The sequence below is a fragment of the Nicotiana tabacum genome, chromosome 17 (assembly GCF_000715075.1).
Source record: "Nicotiana tabacum cultivar K326 chromosome 17, ASM71507v2, whole genome shotgun sequence".
Lineage (NCBI taxonomy): Eukaryota > Viridiplantae > Streptophyta > Magnoliopsida > Solanales > Solanaceae > Nicotiana > Nicotiana tabacum.
Window position 1 is genome coordinate 78,285,424 of NC_134096.1, and position 22,190 is coordinate 78,307,613.

At 37.1% G+C, this 22,190-nt stretch overlaps 1 pseudogene; it reads left to right on the top strand.

Annotated features, from left to right (window-relative positions):
• The first annotated feature begins 231 nt into the window (after positions 1–231).
• On the top strand, positions 232–2,780 carry LOC107777171 (putative indole-3-acetic acid-amido synthetase GH3.1; annotated as a pseudogene).
• Positions 2,781–22,190: the final 19,410 nt, after the last annotated feature.

Below are 22,190 nucleotides of genomic sequence, written 5' to 3' on the forward strand. Positions count from 1 at the left end.
TTCCCTCCTCAAGAGACCATAACTCCGACAAAAAAATATTACCAAGTCCATGCACGGCAATTGCATCGTCCAAGTCCATGCCTAAAATTACCAAAGATTTTTATTAGTGTGGCTTCCACGTGTACATTCTTACGTGGAAAGTGACGTGGATAGACATAGAAGAATAGGGCCTTCCTTTCAGTACTATAAATAGGTTCCCATTTACAGGTACCAAACCACACAATCGAAATTAACAATCTCTGAGAATTAAGTGCTTTATATCTTCTCTTCCACTTTCGGTATTCTCTATTCTCTTTTCATATACATTATGGCTGTTGATTCTGGTCTTTCATTTCCTCTTGGCCCTCCGGTATGCGAGAAAGACGCCAAGTCCCTTCAGTTTATTGAGGAGATGACTAAAAACACTGATTCAGTACAAGAGAAAGTGTTGGTTGAAATACTAAGCCGAAATGCCAATACTGAGTATCTCCAAAGATTCAAAGTTGGTGGTGCTACTGACCGAGACACGTTCAAGTCCAATGTTCCCGTTGTCACGTACGAGGATCTTAAACCTGATATTGATCGTGTCGCTAATGGCGATCGTTCTCCAATCTTCTCGTCTCATCCTATTTCAGAGTTCCTTACCAGGTCAGATTTCCTTTAAGGCAAATAAATGTCACTGTATCTTAATGGTACATATATTTGTTCTAAGTAGTAGTAATAGTAGTACTTTCTTTATTTTCTTTGATGTAATTTTCTTTTCTAGCTTACTGCTAATATGGAGTATTTAATATCATATTGAAATGTTCTTTTGGTTTTATATATAGTTCGGGGACGTCTGCTGGAGAGAGAAAGCTGATGCCCACAATTGCAGATGAAATTGTACAGTCTTCTCCAACCCGTGATGAATCTGTAAGTGATCTACCCAAGGTTAATGTTACTAAGTTATAACATGCATGACATCTTTACTTTATAAAATGTTTCTACCTGGAATTTAGTCTGGTAATCCACGGATTTTCAAATTAACCACTCTTAATTAATCCCCATTAAAACAAAAAATTGCTGAAATTAACATTAGCCTTACTTTGTGATATGGAGAAAAATATTGAAAATTTTGTAATCAGGATTAATGTTGGATTTTCTTGGACTCATGTTAAACAGGTATATGCCTGGTCTAGACAAGGGGAAGGGATTATACTTTCTGTTTATAAAGGCAGAAACGAAGACTCCTGGTGGCCTTGTTGCACGTCCAGTCCTGACCAGTTATTACAAGAGTGAACAATTCAAGACTAGGCCATACGACCCATCCAATGTCTACACCAGCCCTAACGAGGCTATCCTCTGCGTAGACTCTTTTCAAAGCATGTACACTCAAATGCTTTGTGGCCTTCTAATGAGGGAAGAAGTCCTCCGAGTTGGGGCTGTCTTTGCCTCTGGCCTACTTCGTGCCATCCGATTTCTTCAGCTCAATTGGCAGCAATTAGCTCATGATATTGCAACTGGAACCCTAAACCCTAAAGTTTCAGACGTTTCTATCAGAAATTGCATGTCCAAAATACTCGAACCAAATCCTGAACTTGCTGAGTTTGTTACTAAAGAATGTGAAGGCGACAATTGGGAAGGAATCATTACTAGAATTTGGCCAAACACAAAGTACTTGGACGTCATAGTCACAGGTGCAATGGCTCAATATATCCCTACTTTAGATTATTATAGTGGGGGTCTACCAAAGGCTTGTACAATGTATGCATCGTCCGAATGTTATTTTGGACTCAATTTGAAACCAATGTGCAAGCCTTCTGAAGTTTGTTACACTATCATGCCAAATATGGGCTACTTTGAATTCATCCCACATGACCCAGCCAACCCGGTACAAATCTCTCGTGATTCACCCCCTCATCTCGTGGACCTGGCTGACGTAGAATTGGGAAAAGAATACGAGCTCGTGATCACAACTTATGCCGGATTATGTCGTTACCGAGTTGGTGACATACTCCAGGTTACTGGGTTTCACAACTCAGCACCTCAGTTCAAATTTGTTAGGAGAAAAAATGTGCTGTTGAGCATTGACTCGGATAAAACTGATGAGTCTGAATTGCAAAAGGCTATTGAAAATTCAACAGCACTTTTGCGCCCGTATGATACTAATTTGGTTGAGTACACGAGTTTTGCTGATACTAAGACAATTCCGGGACATTACGTGATTTACTGGGAATTACTAGTAAAGGACCCAACCAACCCACCGAGTGATCATGAAGAAGTTTTGAACCAGTGCTGTTTAGCTATGGAAGAATCATTGAACTCGGTGTACAGGCAGTGTCGCGTGGCGGACAATTCAATTGGACCACTAGAGATTAGAGTGGTGAAAAATGGAACATTTGAAGAGCTGATGGATTATGCAATTTCGAGGGGTGCATCAATTAATCAGTATAAGGCTCCGAGGTGTGTTAATTTTACTCCTATTGTGGAACTTCTTGATTCCAGGGTGGTATCTGTGCATTTCAGTCCAGCTGCTCCTCACTGGACCCCAGAACGACGACGTTAAATGATATCAAGTCAAGTAGTCTTAGTGTGGTTAATACATGGCAAAAGCCAGAAAGATCCGGTTAGCTACTAACCAAACATGCTCGGACAGTGAACCAAAAAGAATATTTGCCTTCGGCTCTGTCCTCATCACTTTAATTTACCTTTTCTGAATCTCCTGTTGGTGTTATGTTGAACGTTCAAAGTTGATTATGGTCTTTGTTTATGTAAAGAGTCTTTAGTATATGTAATTAAACTATGAATGCTTTGGTTTGTTTTGATTTGAATTATGCGACGGATGTGTTCCTTTTTTTTTATGGCTTAGCAATAATTGTCCATGCATGAAAAAGACGTAGCAATATTTGTGTTACAGCAGCTCTTTGCTTCTTCCCTTGATATATGCTTTCCTCTTTACGTGCATGGATATGTATGCACCTGATGTATATTCTCCTCCGCTTAATTCTTTCCTCTTTTTATCCCCCTTTTTTGTGACAAAAAAAAAAATTATCAAGCTTTGCTAGTCTTTAATTTGCATACTGTCAGTCCAGATTGAAATTTCTTCTTAAATTAGTTTGGAGGCTAGCTAGTGAAAGATTAGTTAATTTAATTGATGCTTAAATCATGTTCGCTTATATATATTCTAGGCTTTTGGCAGAATATCACGAAACATTTAGTTTATGGATGCCTCTGCTTGTATGAATTCCAGTACAATTTTATACTGGCAAGACTACGTCAGCACCACGCTGAGTAGGTTCACTTTTTTGTATACGTACATGGTTGCACTATGATGCACTACAAATTCAATTATTTGGAATTCCTCATTACTAGGGGTAATATTTACTTTAGTGAGAGAGACAAATTCAATTATTTGGAATTCCTCATTACTAGTATAATATTTACTTTTTGTTCATTTCTTTTTCTTCTGTTCCATTTCTTTTCCCTTCAAAGGGAATGAAATTCAGTCAAAAAGAGACAGCGGCCAGTAATAATGTTGAAAATTATGAGTCAATTCAGAAATTGGAGACCTGAGCATTGTTGTTTGATGATTTTACTGCTTTAAGCAGATTTAATGGAGTAGTTTTTAACTTTTTAAAGTGGCTCGCATTATGTGTTTGTTTTATTTTCTGGTTCTAGCAATCATTAAGTTATTTGAAATCGCGTCATAAAGTGTTCTTCATGGATACATGCATGATTAAATAAGAAATTTGTACCTCAACAACAGTTTTGTTATAGGAAAATTAAATTAGGGTGGATGTCTATTTTTCTCCATTATCTCCATAACTCTCAATACTCTAATAATTATGGAGTTATGATTGTAACTTCATAACCTCCTCCATGATATTCCTCTCAAATGTTTAATGACATGTTCAATGACATATTTTGCAATCGTGATTCTTCACTTTTCATGCCTATATAAAAGCCTTGTAATAGATAGGAAAATACACACAATTGAAGAAGAAATAAGAATCTTTCCTCTCTTTCTCTCTATATCTTTTAGCTTGTTTTTTCTTGTTCTATATTGCTACTTTGAGCTATATTTCATAACACGTTATCAGCATGAAGTCTTTAACCTCAAGGTTGAATTCCACTTCTGTGTTACAAGCACGTCTTTCTGCTACAACAACAAGTCCGAGCTTTAAACCAAATAAGTTTATACCAATATTTGGAATAAGCAATGGTCTGGTTATTAGAAAATTAGTATTTATGTGGCTGTTAAGGATGTCACCTTGTTAAATTTTTATGAACTAAATAATAGGTGGCATGCGGTATACTAAATAATCTACAAAATTAAAATTATATTTTATTATGTATGCTTATGGTTTTACCTTATAATACGATTTTAGTATGCCTAGTATAATGATTATACATTAGTTTACTGTCAAATATAATATAATAATAATACTACTTGTAACTATTTTATTTTAATAAGATAAAATATTAGTACAAGAAGTATGTACTACACCAAATTTTTTATTGATGATAGTTCTTATCAAAGAAGTATGTCCCCTATTTTTTTTTTTTGATTCCCTGATTAACCTAAATGTTCTGCTATATCTCTTTATTTTTTTAGAGAGCATAATACTTAGTTTCCACAAAATGCATGGTAACTAGCAGTACTATATTATTCTATTTGATACATCATTTTTCTTTAATGTTCTGGTCATATCACTTTCATCTTGAAGTAAGCTGATTGCAGCAAAGACCACATGTAAATTTTAAATATTATTTTATATTTTCATATATATGTTTGACACTAATTACTTAGCTGATTTGAGTAAACGATAGTCTATTGTTGAGAATTATATCCAAATGACATTATGAAGAGTTTAACTCAAGAGGTAAGCATTTCCTTCGTATTTGAAATTGTTTTTGTCATTTGCTATTAATGATATCTATTTCAATGAGTTCAAGTCGCAATACACCATGAGGGTAAGACATCAAGATCAAGTCCTGATGCTCCATGATGATAAGAGTTGAGTTTGAGTCCCAATTCATTATGGCCTAACATGTCTTTATATTGGTAAGACATTAAGTTTGAGTCCCACTATACCATATTGATGATATAATGATGACTAAAGAAAAATAATATATTTTTCATGAAAAGGCATGAATATTGTCCCACTTGATTTGCTCCATTCTTGAAGTGAATGTGGTAGCGACGCATAATAAGTCTAAATGAAGATAAGTGGTTGAACAATGAACGTGGGCGTTCCAAAGATCAAAATAATAATAATCATCACTATGATTATAAAAGGAGAATAATAAGGGTTCTCAAAATAGTCCTTCAAAATGTGAAGGCAATGTTTACCATCAAATTGGTATGAAAAATAATAAAGCACGCCGTTGATTATGATCCATTCCTCGAAGAGAATGTGATTTGTGATAAGTATTGAGAATGCAGACCCATTCCTAAAGGTGAATGTGGCAATATATGATAAAAGTAATGAATAAAGACATGCAATGCATGATTAAATGAATACCACACAACTCATCTCTAAGGGAGATTTGAGTGAAATAAAGAGAACAATTAATATTGTGTGGTTACATAAATATGTCATTGGTCGCGTACATGTGATACGCCAAAAAATATTTTGTTGTGCTTTATAAAAGGTTATTAAAGGCAAAATTAAAGCAAGAAATAATTTTGCTTATGATGATTTTGACCACGCCAATTTATTATGATATAATTTTTTCCGTCAAGGAGAAATTTACCATATGAATGGTGTGACAAAAGATCTTGTAGTACAAAAGTTGTTAAGAGCTTTGGAATAATTAATTTGTTACTACCCGGATGAATAAAATTATTCACGACATTGATATTGTAAAGTCTCAAAAGAAACTTTTTGAGTTTCAAATGTATAAGTCAAAGTGGTTGGCATATTGAGACTATAAATGAAAGGAATATTGAATATCTTCATATTTCTATAATCATAACGGGTAAATATGAAAGATTACCCAATATTCTTTCTATTTGAACTACACAAATATAAGCATGATGATGGAATTATATGTCACAAGTAAACTAGAGGTTTACTGAAACAAATATTAGTTGGCATGACCGGTTGACCATCTCGGTTCAATTATGATGCGAAAAATTAATTGAGAATTACATTGGCATATATTAAAGAAATATAAGATTCTTCAAGAATTCTCTTGTGCTGCTTACTCTCATGATATACCAGTTAAAGTTGGGATTGAATCCCTTGATTTCTGGAATGAATAAAAGGTGATAAATATATGAGCCCAGTCACCTGCCATGTGGGTCGTTTACTATTATATAATTTTAATAGATGCATCTATTCTATGGTCACATGTGCATTTGTTATCAACTTGTAGTTTGACTTTTGCAAGATTGATTGCTTAAATTATTAGAGTACAGTTCCAAAATATAAATTATGATAATTTATCTTGATAATACTGGTTTAAATCCAAGTTGGTTTAACAAAAATTGTATGCCTCTAATTATAACTAAACCATTGGTTATGAGAATAAAACTGCCAAAATAAAATTTAGTATGTGATGTATTATTTAATATACAACAACACTTGTACGTATCTAACCAAGTTATGATAAGTTTTCCCTATCACAATCGATTCAGGGTCAGGAACCAAATAATTTTCATCTAGAAATATGAATGTGCTATATGATTTAATCGTTCCACCACAATGCACAAAGATGGATCCCCAAATAAGGCTAGGGATATGTGTTGGTGATCCCAGCAATAGAGGAAAAAAATGGGCTGCTGAAAAAGTAATGCATGTAATGAATTATTATGAGTACATCTAGATCCTCGTATGAGAAAATGTGAACTTGAAGTTCAAGTGATAATTCATTTGCAAAATATTGCTAGGCGTATTTGCTGACCCAAAACTAAATGTCATATTCAGCTGCTAATGCTCCAAATAAAATAAAGTTCATAATGAATAGAGCTATGGCATGCATGAAGCATAATAGACTAATTAGTTCCAAAGATAAAACTCCTTGAAGAAGGAGAGGAGCAAATGTTCAAGATGGTCATAATAAGGAGGCAAGTGCTCTAGAACAGCACCACGACATAACACTTCATAAGACCTCATGGGAGAGGCTCGGGTACCTGAAAATAATGAGATAAAGATATCTCAATAAGTTATGTCTTTATTGAATAATAATAGAACCGATATAAAATGATCGTCGACGATATTGTTAATATAATGTAGCCCTCAATATTATTAATATTGACGAGGATATTGAGCTCAAATCTGTCATGAAATTTGGACAGATAAATGATTGGCCAAATGAAAAATACGCAATAAAAATTGATTTCACCTGAAAATATAAAGTTGGACGGATAGTCCCAACACCTGGAAGAATAAAGCCAGTGGATTTATAAATGTGTTCTTGTGCAAAAAAAAAAAGGTCAAGTCGATAGACATAAAGACGACTTGTGTCACAAGAAGATTTGTAAATATCTTGGCATTGATTATATAGAGACATTTTCTCCTGTGGTGGATGTAGTCATTTCAGGTTTTAATCTGGCAATACATGAAAAACTTGATATGTGTATAATGCAAATTATTGAAGGATTTAAATTGTTTTGAAGCATATTAAGGTTTCCAAGAAATTTATTAAATAAAGCTTCAAAAATCCTTATACGAATTGAAACAATCAGCGCACATGTACTATAATCGCTTGAGTGAGTACCTGTTGAAAGATGGGTACAAGAATGATTCAATTTGTCCTTGTATCTTTATAAAATGATCTGAATCTGAATTTGTTATATCGCCGTGTATGTTGATGATTTAAATATCACTAGAACTTCTGGGGAGCTTCCTACAGCAGTAGAATGTTTAAAGAAAGAATTTGATATGAAAGATCTTGGAAAGATAAAATTTTGTCTTGATCTACAAACTGAGTATATGAAAGATGAAATTTTTGTCCATCAATCAGCATACACTAAAATTGTTTTAAAGCGATTCTATATGGATAAAGCACATCCATTGAGTACCCCGATGGTTGTGAAATCACTCGATATAAATAAAGACCTATTTCGACCTCATGAAAATAATGAAGAGTTTCTTAGTCCCGAAGTACCATATCTTAGTGCAATTGGTGCACTAATGTATCTTTCTAAGATTACAAGGCCTCACATAACTTTTTCAGTTAATGTCTTAGCAAGATATAACTCTGCTCCTACAAAGAGATATTGGAATGGAATCAAACACATATTGTGGTATCTAAATGGGACTACCGATATGGGCTTATTTTATAGCAATGATTGCAATCCCGATCTTGTTGGTTATGCCGATGCTGGGTATTTATCTAACCTACACAAGGCTCGATCTCAAACAGGCTATGTGTTTACATGTGGAGGCACTGCCATATCTTGGCGATCGACTAAGCAATTAATCGTGACTACTTCATCTAATCATGCTGAGATAATTATTATTCATGAAGCAAGTCGAGAATATATATGGTTGAGGTCTATAATACATCTTATTAGAGACAAATGTGATTTGAAGTGTGACAAACTACCCACAATTTTGTATGAAGACAATGCAGCATGCATAGCCCAATTGAATGGAGGATTACTAAAAGGAGATAGGACAAAGCACATTTCACCAAAGTTATTTTTCACACATGATCTTCAAAAGAATGGTGATATAAATCTGCAACAGATCCGTTCAAGTGATAATATGGCTGATTTGTTCACCAAATCTCTACTAACGTCAACCTTCAAGAAACTAATGTATAAGATTGGGATGCGAAGGCTCAAGTTTGTGAATTGATGCTCTCATCAGGGGGAGTTAATATGCACTGTACTCTTTTTCCTTACAAGGTTTTGTCCCACTGGATTTTTCTTGCAAGGTTTTAACGAGGCAACCAAAAGGCGTATTTCTAAATATGTGTACTCTTTTTCCTTCATTGGGATTTTTTTTTCTAATAAGGTTTTAACGAGGCATATTATCTATGAACATCCAAGGGGGAGTGTTATAGAAAAATTAAATTATGGTGGATGTCTACTCTTCTCCATTATCTCCATAACTCCCAATACTCTAATAATTATGGAGTTATGATTGTAACTCCATAACCTCCCCCATGATATTCCTCTCAAATGTTTAATAACATGTTCAATGACATATTTTGTAATAGTGATTATTTACTTTTCATGCCTATATAAAGGCCTTGTAATAGATAGAAAAATACACACAATTGAAGAAGAAATAAGAATCTCTCATCTCTTTCTCTTTATATCTCTTAGCTTATTTTTCCTTGTTCTATATTGTGACTTTGAGCTATATTTCATAAGAAGTTTACTATTTTTGGTACATTATATTAGTCTTCCGACTTTTCCCTATTCATGCTTGCCTTTACTAGTGTTATACCTTCCAAATTGACCACCTGAATTTACCAATAGGACTTGTTCTTTATTGTACTGACAGATGATATATATAGTGTCAAGGATGTATAAAAACTTAAAACAAACTCAATTTAAATCACTTTGAGACAAACCGCCAACTTTCTTTTTTCTTTCAGAATAATTATTAATAAACAAAAAGAATCTAACTACTTGACGTTATGAGAATTTACTATGTACAAAAGGTAACACCACAAAGTATTTGTACAACTTAATTCTATTTCAATAGAAGATGAAAATGCTCCTACTTCTCTCATGTTTTCGCTCTTTCCCCTAGTTTTTTCAGGATGCAGTTGCCCGTACAAAAACACCAATTCAATAGAAATAAAAAAACATTAATAACCTCTTTAAATTAAGAATTGCATTCAATATTTTTTTATTTCCGAGAGAAATATAGAAAAAAATGCATGCCAGGTACTTTTGTGTAATTCATGCCAAATACTTGACTCTGGACGAGCAGCTTTTGCTCTTCTTTTACTTTCTCTTTATTGGATTCGATTTACATAATAGGATGAGATATTATCACTTTTAGCCCGCACCAGAAACTATTTATATTTAGTAGCCGAAAAAGTATATAAAATTTATATAATTTTTATATATAACATACATAATGTGTGTGTGTGTGTATATATATATATATATACAAAAAATATACAAATTTTATATATTTTTTCGACTATTATTTTTACAGCGGCTATACAGTGTCATTTTTCCTAATAAAATTTGGTAAGATTTCATAGTAACAGGCCTTATGATTATTGACTTGTCTAGGGCCCAATTGATAACTAGAGGGTTGCTTCATAATGGGCTGAATTTCTGAGCCTGTATCTTATCAGGAACTGATGGACTGCCTAAGTGATATGGGCTGCACCTACACACTAGCTCTGTCTACTAAATGAAGCTATGCTCATATGAGATTTTTTAACTAAACTTTTGGAGGGGCTTTTGCATCTATACCAGATTTTTGGGTCACAATTGAACCTATATTCACTTTGCAAAAAGAATTGCAAGCCTACTCACTTTATGATTAATTTCAGACTTATCGGATCTGAAGTGTAACCAATGGTTTCATGCACTTAAGGCCAATAAGTTTGAAGTGAAAAATTGTACTTCAGATGCACTTAAAGCCAAAAGATCTGAAGTGCAACCAACACTTTCATGCACTTAAGGCCAGATAGGCCTGAAGTGCAATTTGTCCAGAAACAGAAATTTATTTTTCGAATTTTAACAATCCAATATACGATTTAATACCTAAATCTACTCCAAATGAGCTCAACTTTGAAACATAACCTCCAAATATCATCAAGAAAAAATCTCAAACAATTGTCAAAACAACAATAAATCTAATGAACCCATTTTGCAATTAAGAAAAAGAAGAAGAAGAAACCCTAAGCAATAGTAAAAATAAAGCGCCACAATAACTCACCACTGTAAAATATCATAAACTACCTTCAAATATGTTCACAAACTCCATATAAAATCACTTTCACCGAAGAAGAAGAAGAAGAAGAAGAAGAAGAAGAAGAAGAAAGAGGAGGAAAATGTTTGAAGCTGTTTAAAAAGTAGGTACAAGTTAAAAAAAAATAAAAAATGAGTACATATTAAATGAGGACGACCAAATAACGCGCCGGTGCAATTTTTACACTCTTGGATTGTCAGCCCTTCTAGGTATTTCTTTCAAAACAACAAAGATAATATAACAGGAAATATATTATTGGTGTTTGACAGTGCTTTTGGCAGAAAGAATTCATAAAAGAGGGTGAATCTTTGTTAATCAAGTTAAAATGCCTTTTATAATCGATAACCACTTCATTTAGTACTGTTCGATTGTGTTTTAAAGGCGGGATGGTTTTTTTTTTTTTTTTTTGGGTAACTAAAAAGGGATTGTTTTTCTTAATTATAGAGAAATAAAGAACTGTCTTAATACTTGCAACAAAATGAAGTGTCCGCGTCTTTGATGATCAGAACTTTGGAAAGGAGTATTTGCAATTTCTACTGTAATTAAAAGAACTACATATTGAGATTTGAGAATCCTATATCCGCCTATCGCAAATGCTAATTTTTTAAAAAAAAAAATGCTAATAGTTCAAGTGAGAGTCAACTAATGCAACAGTCAAAATGCTTCTCCTTTTAGATATTAGGTTTGAGGCTTGGGCTAAACTCATATGGATCAAATGTTATTCTCATTCTAATATTTAAAATATCGAACGTTGGTGTTTGAAATGTTATCAATCTGTATTAACTACAATATTATGGAATAGTAAATTTTCTGTAACAGAAAACAGAAACAGAAAATCAGAAGTAAAGTAGAATTTCGAAATAATCAAAACAGAATTTGAAAATAAATTTCGGAATGAAATCGAGCCCACTGAATGCATAGTGTGTCCTTAAGAAATATTATCCTCCTATAAGATATTATTCTCAGAGAATGATTTTGCCCAATTTGGCTTGCTCAAGTCCAAATGGGTATTGCACAAAACGGTTGATAAAAGCTCAAGTCGAGTTATTACTATCTCTACGTTGAACCCTTTAATTGGGATTATCAATCTCTCGATTGACCCAATTTCTTGTTAGCCAAGTTTTTCTAGACTAAGTCTCTCTTTCTCAAGTAGAGACCAAGTCAAATAGGCATGAACTAATGTTTGCAACCATTAATTTCACAAATTAAAGCATGAACAAGGCTAAATAATAAACACCCAACCATAAATAATCATTAAATTAAACACCCATAAGGTTTACACACTAGGGTTAGGTTATAACCCTAGTGAAAATCTAGTTACTCATGCTTGAAATTGAAGAAAAAGAAGAAGAAATGATAATTAAACTCATATTGCAAGATTAAAATGATAAAATCTATGTTAAAATAGCTCAAAATATGAAAAACTACTAAAAGAAGTAAAGAGACACAACTACTGTAGTTGTTGATGTCAAAAGTTGACCTAAAATTATGAAAACTCGTTTATTTATACAAGGCTAGAAATTTCGGACAAAAATGCCCTTTAGGAGAATCTGCGGCTGCACAATTCCATGTGCGGTCCGTATATTTCTTCAACTTGTAGGTACTGGAGATCTGCGGCCGCATAATTCTGATCTGCGGCTGCGAGGCCTTCTTTCTGTGGTTCGCAGAATCGTAACTGCGATCGTATCTTGCTCTTCTGCGGTCCACACAATTACATTTGCGGCCGTGTAGCACTTATTCTACGGCCACACAATTCCTGTATGGACCGCACTTCTGGGAGACTTGGAATATACATTCTCTGAACTTTTGTTCCTAGTCATCTTCTGCGGCCGCATGCGGACCTCACTTTGCACAAAGATCTAGTGCCCCTTTTCTTCATCATCTGCGGCCACAGATGATATTCTGCGGTCCGCACTTCTGAGCTTCTGTGTCTTTTATGGCCTTGAGTTTAGATTACTCCTTTTTGAGTTTGATTTAATCTCGAGAGTCTATCTTCCAATATTCCTGCAATTTAGCACATTTTATCAGTTTTCGGGAACACAATTAAACGATTTTGGACTAAAATAAAAGCTAAAAGGCGCTAATAAGTAGTTAAAATCCCCACTTATCAAGTATGCATATGGTTTTATCACTATGTTGCATTGCATTCGACATGCACACTTGACATACATGCATAGAGATGCATTTTCCTCATGTTGTACGGTATTGCGTCATTCATGACTTCACATACATATTGACATATAGGCATAGAGATGTATTTTCCTCATGCCATTCAAAAATGAAACATTTACCTGTTGAAAGCTTTGAGAAAAATCATAGTTTTACAAACTTACTCATATTTTTGATGATTTCGATAAAAGATTTGGGTTTTCACTGATATACTTGAAAAACGTGCCTATTTTTCTGGAACTGTGAACGAGCTGACATTTTATCTCTGAATTATTTCTTTTAGCACTTTTATTATGTTGTTATGAATTGGAAATGAAATAAATACATAGTCTGTTTGAATAATACATAAACAGAGCTTTAATAAATCTAAGGCTACCCTGAACAAGAGGCAGCTACAACAGGAACGCAGGTACATCTTCAAGTCCCGCAACCATCAAGCACAACAACAACAACAACCAACATCTGCACGCAATGTGCAGAAGTATAGTATCAGTACAACTGACCCCATGTACTAAGTAAGTAACAAACCTAGCCGTAGGTTGAAAGTAGTGACGAGCTTCTACCAAGGTCGGGTCCATAACCAATAGTCCAAAATAGTCCATAATAACATAAAGCAAATAATACCAGAAGTAACTTAGAGATAAAATGCTCAGCCAAATCATGATTTTAAAAATAATAGTTCTTCCTTTCAAATAAATCAGTGAAAACCCAAATCATTAAAATTCCACTAATGGGGTCTGGGGAGGGTAGTGTGTATGCAGGCCTTACCCCTACCCCAAAGGAGTAGAGAGGCTGTTTCCGAAAGACCCTCGTCTCAAAAAAAAGACAAAAGGACAAAAAGGAGACAATATTAGTATCACAACAACAATCATATGATAAATAAAAATACCATGAAATCCAGAAGAAAGATGCAAAGCAAAGGGAGACAATATTAGTAAATATTAGTATCACCACAACAATCATAAGAACAATAGGAACACCATGAAATCTAGAAAAAAGATGCAAAGAAAAAACGATAGCTAGTAAATAGGACATGTACTGAAAAACGAAATAGTAAGCCACAACATTGCCACTAGCTATCTTAGACAAAAACTTTACATGGCTAGTCCCACAATGGTACGAAGTAAGGCACGACTCAAGTACCTCCTAACCTACAACCCTAATACTCTACTTCCACATCTTCCTATATAGTGTCATGTCCTCGAAAATCTGGAGTCTCGCCATATCCTGCCTGATCACCTCTCCCCAATACTTCTTAGGCCGCCCTCTACCTCTTCTCGTGCCCTCCGCAACTAGCTACTCACACCTCCGTACTTGAGCATCTAGACTTCTCCTCTGAATATGTCCGAACCATCTAAGCCTCGCTTCCCGCATCTTGTCATTAATGGGAGCCACATGCACCTTCTCCTGAATATCATCATTCCTAATCTTATCTATCCTAGTATGCCCGCACATCCACCGTAACATCCTCATTTCTGCTACTTTCATCTTTTGGATATGTGAGTTCTTAACGGGCCAACACTCAACCCCATACATCATGGCCGGTCTAACCACCGCTTTATAAAACTTACCTTTGAGTATCGGTGGAACTCTCTTATCACACAGGACTCCAGATGCTAACCTCCACTTCATCCATCCTACCCCAATACGGTGTGTGACATCCTCTTCGATCTCCCCTCCCCTCTGGATAACCGAACCAAGGTACTTGAAGCTACCTCTTCTCGGGATGACCTGCGAATCAAGCCTCACATCCACGCCCACTTCCCCTGGCTCAGCGCTGAACTTACACTCCAGATATTCCATCTTCCCCTGTATCCAAACCTCCAGCCTCTCGTTAACACCGGCTCGCGACTCATCAATCAGAACTATGTCATTAGCGAATAGCATGCACCATGGCATATCCCCTTGAATAAGGTGTGTTAACGCGTCCATCACCAGGGCGAATAAGAACGGACTGAGCGCAGAACCTTGGTGTAACCCCATTATAACCGAAAAATACTCAGAGTCGCCTCCTACTGTCCTAACCCGAGTCTTAGCCCCATTATACATGTCCTTAATCTCCATAATGTACGGAACCGACACACCTTTTGCCTCCAGGCATCTCCAGAGAATTTCTCTAGGAACCTTGTCATACGCTTTCTCTAGGTCAATAAACACCATGTGCAGATCCTTCTTCCTCTCTCTGTATAGTTCCATCAACCTTCTAACAAGGTGTATAGCTTCTGTAGTTGAACGACCCGGTATGAACCCGAATTGATTGTCGGATACAGATACTGTCATCCTCACCCTCGCTTCAACCACCCTCTCCCACATTTTCATGGTATGACTCAGTAATTTGATACCCCTATAATTGTTACAACTCTGGATATCACCTTTGTTCTTATACAATGGAACCACCGTACTCCACCTCCACTCATCCGGCATCCTCTTCTCCTTAAAAATAATATTAAACAACCTAGTCAACCACTCCAAACCTTCTCTCCCCACACACTTCCAAAATTCCACCGGAATCTCGTCTGGCCCGGTCGCTCTGCCCCTACTCATCTTACGCATAGCTCCCACGACCTCCTCAACCTCGATACGCCTGCAGTACCCAAAGTCACGGTGACTCTCGAAATGCTCCAATTCGCCTAGCACAATATCCCGATCCCCTTCTTCATTCAAAAGTTTATGAAAGTAAGTCTGTCATCTCCTCTTAATCTGGGCATCTTCCATCAATACTCTACCATCTTCGTCCTTGATGCATCTCACTTGGTCCAAATCACGATCCTTCCTCTCTCTCAACTTGGCCAGCCGTAATAACTTCTTCTCCCCACATTTTTTCCCCAATTCCTCGTACATACGACTATAAGCCGTAGTCTTAGCCTCTGTGACTACCAGCTTCGCATCCTTCCTAGCTGCCTTATACCTCTCCATGCACACTCGCCTCTCCTCCTTACCTATGCTCCCAACTAACTTCAGATACGCCGGCTTCTTTGCTTCCACTTTACCTCAGACCACTTCATTCCACCACCAGTCTCCTTTGTGCCCACCAGAGACGCCCGTCGAGACCCCTAGCACCTCTCTCGCAGCCTCCTTGCCACTCGGGCATACCTCACAATCACTCTTACCACTCGGGCATGCCTCACAATCACTCTTGCCTCCCAGTCACTCGGCACTCGCACTCAGTAAGTACTTGCGCTCACTGGGGATGTGTACACACTCCGGAGAGGTTCCTTCAGCCCAAGCGCTATAATCTGCACGGACAACTCACGTGCTGCACGGACAACTCACGTGCTATAATAATAAAGTATGCTGCAGGCGGGCAGCCTCGATCCACACTCATCCTCACAATCAGGCCCTCGGCCGATATCAAAGTTGCTGCGACGTGCAGCCCGATCCCATAAATATACAATATGTTGCAGCGTACAGTCCGATCCCATAAATATCCTCACAAATCAGGCCATCGGCCTCACTTAGTCATCAATCTCTCCAGTCTCTCGGGCTCACAATGTCATATAAATAGCCCAAAATGATGATATGGTATATCAATAAATAACAACAGAGGATGAGATATGATATGCAATGAAATGAATATGACTGAGTATGACTTTTCAATTTAACACAATAATTCCTAGCAATATGACCTTTGTGGGTCCCAATAATACTGGCACATAGCCTCAACATTATTTTTAATATGCTTTTCAGCTCAATTTCTTTAACACATAAAACCGCATGGAAAATGCCAAGATTATTTAACTATAAAATTTCCACAGAAATAATTATGTCATAATTTCTACAGTGCATGCCCACACGCCTGTTATCTAGCATATGTGTCACCTCCCAACAATTCACAAAATACACATATTCAGGGTTCATACTCTCAACTCCAAGATTAGAAGAGTTACTTACCTCGAATAAGCCGAATCCAATGTCGAGCAAGCTAAACAATGCTCCAGAAATCCCATTATGCGCGTATCAACTCCCGAACAGCTCGAATCTAGTAACAATTAATTTGATTAAGTCCACACAATTTATAGGAATTAATTCCATATAAAAATGCTAATATTTTTCACAAAAATTCGAAATTACGCCCCAAATATCACTCATGGGGCCCACGTCTCGAAATCTGACGAAACTCACAAAATACGAAAACCCATCCAATTATAAGTTCAACCATACTAATTTCACTCAAATCCGACTCCAAATCGGTATTCAAACTTGACAAATTCGTTTTGTGATATTATAGAAAATCTTACACAAAAAATGAAGATTAATCCATGGAATATTATCACAAGGGAGTTAAGAACACTTGCCCCAAGTTGTGTGAAAAATTTCCTCTCCAAAATCGCCCAAACCGAGCTCCAGAATGTCCAAAATGAGAAAAAATCTTGGAACCCTCATTTTAACCACTGCCCAGGCATTTCTGCACATGCGGTGCCTGGGCTCGCACCTAAGCATCCGCATTTGCGGAACAAATTGCGCGCCTGCAGACAATGCCAACCTTTCAAAACCTCGCATCTGCGGCGCCCTTCTCACATTTGCAGGCTCGCAGATGCGCAAATCCTTCGCACCTGCGTTCGCCCTAGGCCAGCCCCAGTCCGCATCTGCGCCAAAACCTTCGCACCTGCGGCCTCGCAGATGCGGAAAATTCCTCGCACCTGCGAGCACTGCCCAGACCCACTCTTGGCCGCTTCTACGGCTTATTTCACGCATATACGGCTTCGCACTTGCCATCAAAATCTTCGCAGGTGTGATCACACCAGTAGGCAGCAGTTCCAGCATTTCCTTAAGTCCAAAATTTGATACGTTAACCGTCAGAAACTCACCCAAGGCCCTCGGGACCCCGTCTGAACATACTAACAAGTCCCATTACATAACACGGACCTACTCGAGGCGTCAAATCATACCTAACAACCTCAAAAATACGAACTACACACGGATTCAAGCCTAATAAATTTCTAAATTTCCAAATTCTACAAATGATGTCGAAACCTATCAAATCACGTCTGATTGACTTCAAATTTTGCAGATAAGTCACATTTCACATTACGGACCTATTCAAATTTCCAGAATCAGATTCCGACCCTGATATCAAAAAGTCAACCCCCGGGGTCAAACTTTCCAAAAATTTAACTTTTGGCATTTCAAGCCAAATTCCATTACGTACTTCCAAATAATTTTTCGAACACGCTCCTAAGTCCAAAATCACCATACGGAGCTATTGGAATCATCAAAATTTTATTCCGGGATCATTTACACATAAGTCGATATCCGGTCACTATTTTAACTTAAGCTTTAAACCTTGAAACTAAGTGTTCCAATTAATTCCAAAACCTCACCGGATCCGAACCATTTACCCCGGAAATTCACACAACAACTGTAAAGTACAATTTGAGCAGTAAAGGGGGAAGCATGGTTGTAATACTCAAAACGATCGGCTGGGTCGTTACATTCTCCCCCACTTAAATATACGTTCGTCCTCGAACATGCCAAGAGTTGTTTCCAAGCCATCAAATCACTGTTCCATCTTACCACACACGTACCCGGGGGTAAACCCACATCACCCTATTCCATATAGGCTTGACAAAATAATCCAACTGAATTCATTAATTTAACTCTAGCCTATAAACCTTGGAATTTAATTTCCAACCTTTAGAATTTCTTTCAAGACACAAATCTTACATATACACACCGTATAAGTCAGAACAAGTTGCATCGAGCTATAACTATAACCACAGATATAATCAACCAACATATTACACAACTCGCATGCTCGTAGCACCGTTCCTGATTGCAGTGATTACTCCAAAACCAACCGCATACTAGTATTAAACCCATATCGAACCAAATCTCATCCCAAAACCTTCGTACACTGTTGATAATAAATGAAACATGCGAAATTTTATGACCACTTACCAGATCAACAAGTCACGGAGCCCTCTCGCCCCAACCAGAACCATAATCTCTTTATGAGCTGACTTTCAATATTATACTTCTGAACATACCGTAATCGAACCTGATAGTACCCATTCTAGGTCCAATGACCTTATATTACTAAATACAACTATTTCACAGATATGCCGCACCAATATAACTCAGATCCACAGCCCATGCCATCCGTGCACCAATATGCAACAATTCAAATGTACTCAGTCATGAAAATGACTCAAATGAGAGAACTGCCTCACAAGATTAACAAGTACCGCCACAACGAAACGCTAAAAATTCATCATACACCGTAGAACCATCATCCGATTCTAACACAAGGTTCATATCTTAACATAGCTCCACTACAATAGGTGTCCCCATCCAAACGTTAGTCCATATTATATACCCCGAGCCACCCTGCTCAAAATCAATAACCACGGAGAGGCAAATGATAAAAATGCCCCACAAAACCTGAAAGAACATAACAATTACGCAATCGATCATGCAATACCCAAATACTCATCACACTCAAATTTCACTATAAAGCTCAAATAGAACCGTATTATTTGTGCACATAACCAATGAATCACAACTCCTCGTAGCATAAAGGAGTAACTCACAGATCATCTCAGAACACAAATAAGCTCAACATCACCCGAATGACACATCCCTCAACAATAGCAGTATGGAGCCAACCATTCCGGCTCGATGTAGAATACACATCTTAATTGGGCCTACCAATGGACCGCCAAATCAACTCGGGTTACCCATAAATAGATATAAATTCTTTCGAAAATCCAAAATGACTGAATCATAACACATTCTATCATCTGACTAGCCCGGGCCACAACTTCACAGTTCACAACCATGAACAATCTGCTCCTATGAACTCCCAATCTCCAAATCCATTGAACATGCGAATCACCATATTTGATTCCATCTCCACCGCCCGAATGCCTAACACCTCTCTCATACACGATCATCCCACGAGAAATACTTTAAAAGTTCTTCCGTACAACTTGACAAAATTTGAATATCAATAGTCTATCAACCATGTAAGTACCGCAATACTAATTTATACATCTGTAAGTCAAAATACAATGCGCCTTCTGAAGTTTGCCCCTTTCTCATACAACACCAAGTAGTAATAGTATTCGTCTAGTTATTTGAAACTGTCTATGTTGTCCAACATTCGTTACCTTCTCTTTAAGACTGTACTGCCACCTTGCACATGAAAATATAGCTTTCGTACAACACATAACATCTATGTTGCCATCATGTGAAAAGCACAAGAATCTTATTATTAACTTTGAGTCACCAATAATTTACATACCATTTTAGTTAGAAACCTTTCTCTTGCTTTTTTCCAGGAGAAAATCACAATACACAACGCGTTCTCCACACCGGTAGAAACCATCAAGAATATTTTGGGATCCATTTGCAAATAATCAAGCTCTTAAAACTAAATTCCTCTAACTCGGTCAGGCCACGCAGGTCGCCAAGTCTAGGTGTATTGCCACAAAGCACCAGTAGATAACCCCCACGTCATAAGCACCCAAAGAACCGATCATATCCATTACCATATTGATCCAACCTACTACCCAGCTATTATATTTTCTCCGAGTCCCTTCCGAATTTGTCTTCAGATTGATACTTCTTCTTGCTAAAATACCACGATCTTTAACCATAACTCACCCTACAAACCTTAGCATAGAGCCACAACGCCCTACGGCCCATAAGCAACTGTATTCTTCTTAAGCACCTTCAAAAATACCACAACTATAACACTCACTCTGAGAATACCTTATGTGAATTTGAAATTGTTGTTCTTACCTTCCTTACACAAAAATGTAGAATCCATACACAAGTCCGGAAACATTCTCAATTGCTATATATAATTCTCAAATCCACTGGAATTTTTTCGGGAGTCACCCACTTTGCTCACATCTAATTGCACCGCCCAAATGGGTTAAAAGACATGCGCCCCATTAGCACAACAACACTTAAAGAAGTAACTCTACTCTAATACCGCCAATCAAATTTATACTCCGTGCGCACTACGTCATTCACCAATAACAACTCACTCATCCCACGAATTTCATATACTCATACATGCAATATAATCATTAACCAGGAATTTCCTTATTTGAGTCATCCTCGATCTCAACTTCTGCAAGTCATAGCCAACCCACAAGTATGCCTCCGACCAAAATTAAAATTTAACACCTAACCATGAAATCAAATTGTCAATAGCAGACTCCCCCAATTGGCTCAAAGCCATAGATTAAAATATTCCATAACACACAATACAAATACTCTCTTACTGACATAATGCCATAGTCAGTCCAACGAAACTTCTTCCCAAGTTCATACAACACCAACCATAAAAATACCTCAATCATCCGCTAAGCTCGTATTCATCCTCTTAACATACAAGTCAACTTTCTCAACCAGATTCAGATTCAAATCTCCACCCATACACCCCGTCGGCAGAAAAAAACTCTCCATTCACATCATAAGGAATACTCCTACATAGATTACTCCGTAAGGGATAATCCACCTGCTTAGCCTCAATCTGGTATCTTGTTATACCCTTTCGCATTCACAATTACTATGCAATCACTTGGTCTATCTGAGTCCAAACTCATTAACCAGACGTGAGAATTTAGTTTTACCCCAAAATTTAACAATGTGAAAAACCCTTCAAAACATTCATACTAAAGACTGTACGCCACATCAATTCGAAAATCAAGCACCTAATGGCCTTTCCTTTACATTTCAAGAAAACATTTCACGTCATATTCAAATTGTCTTAACACATCCCGCATTTACATCATACTCATCATAAAGCCATTCCACCGCTCATCGAGCCACAACTTCCACTCATAGGGATATTATCGGACATATGAGTCCAAATATACAGGTTACAACTGAAGCTACCGAGCCTAAGCTGCGGTCTAAACCTGGCCTCAAGTCCTCCAGACTGGCCCATCACCAAAACACAGAATACACATCTTGAACCTCATTCATAAAATCACAAGCCGGCGATGCACAGCTGATACCGAGCGCTCATGTGCGCATACGAATACGTGGAAGGAATTCAAAGAGTTATGTCTCAAGCTGAATCAATCTCGCACGATAAGGAAAGAAAGATGGGAAGTATATATCCTAAATGCCCTGTAGCCTCTCGAAGATAAGTATGGACGTCATCATACCGATCCGCAAGACTCTACTAGACACTTGCTCATGACTTGT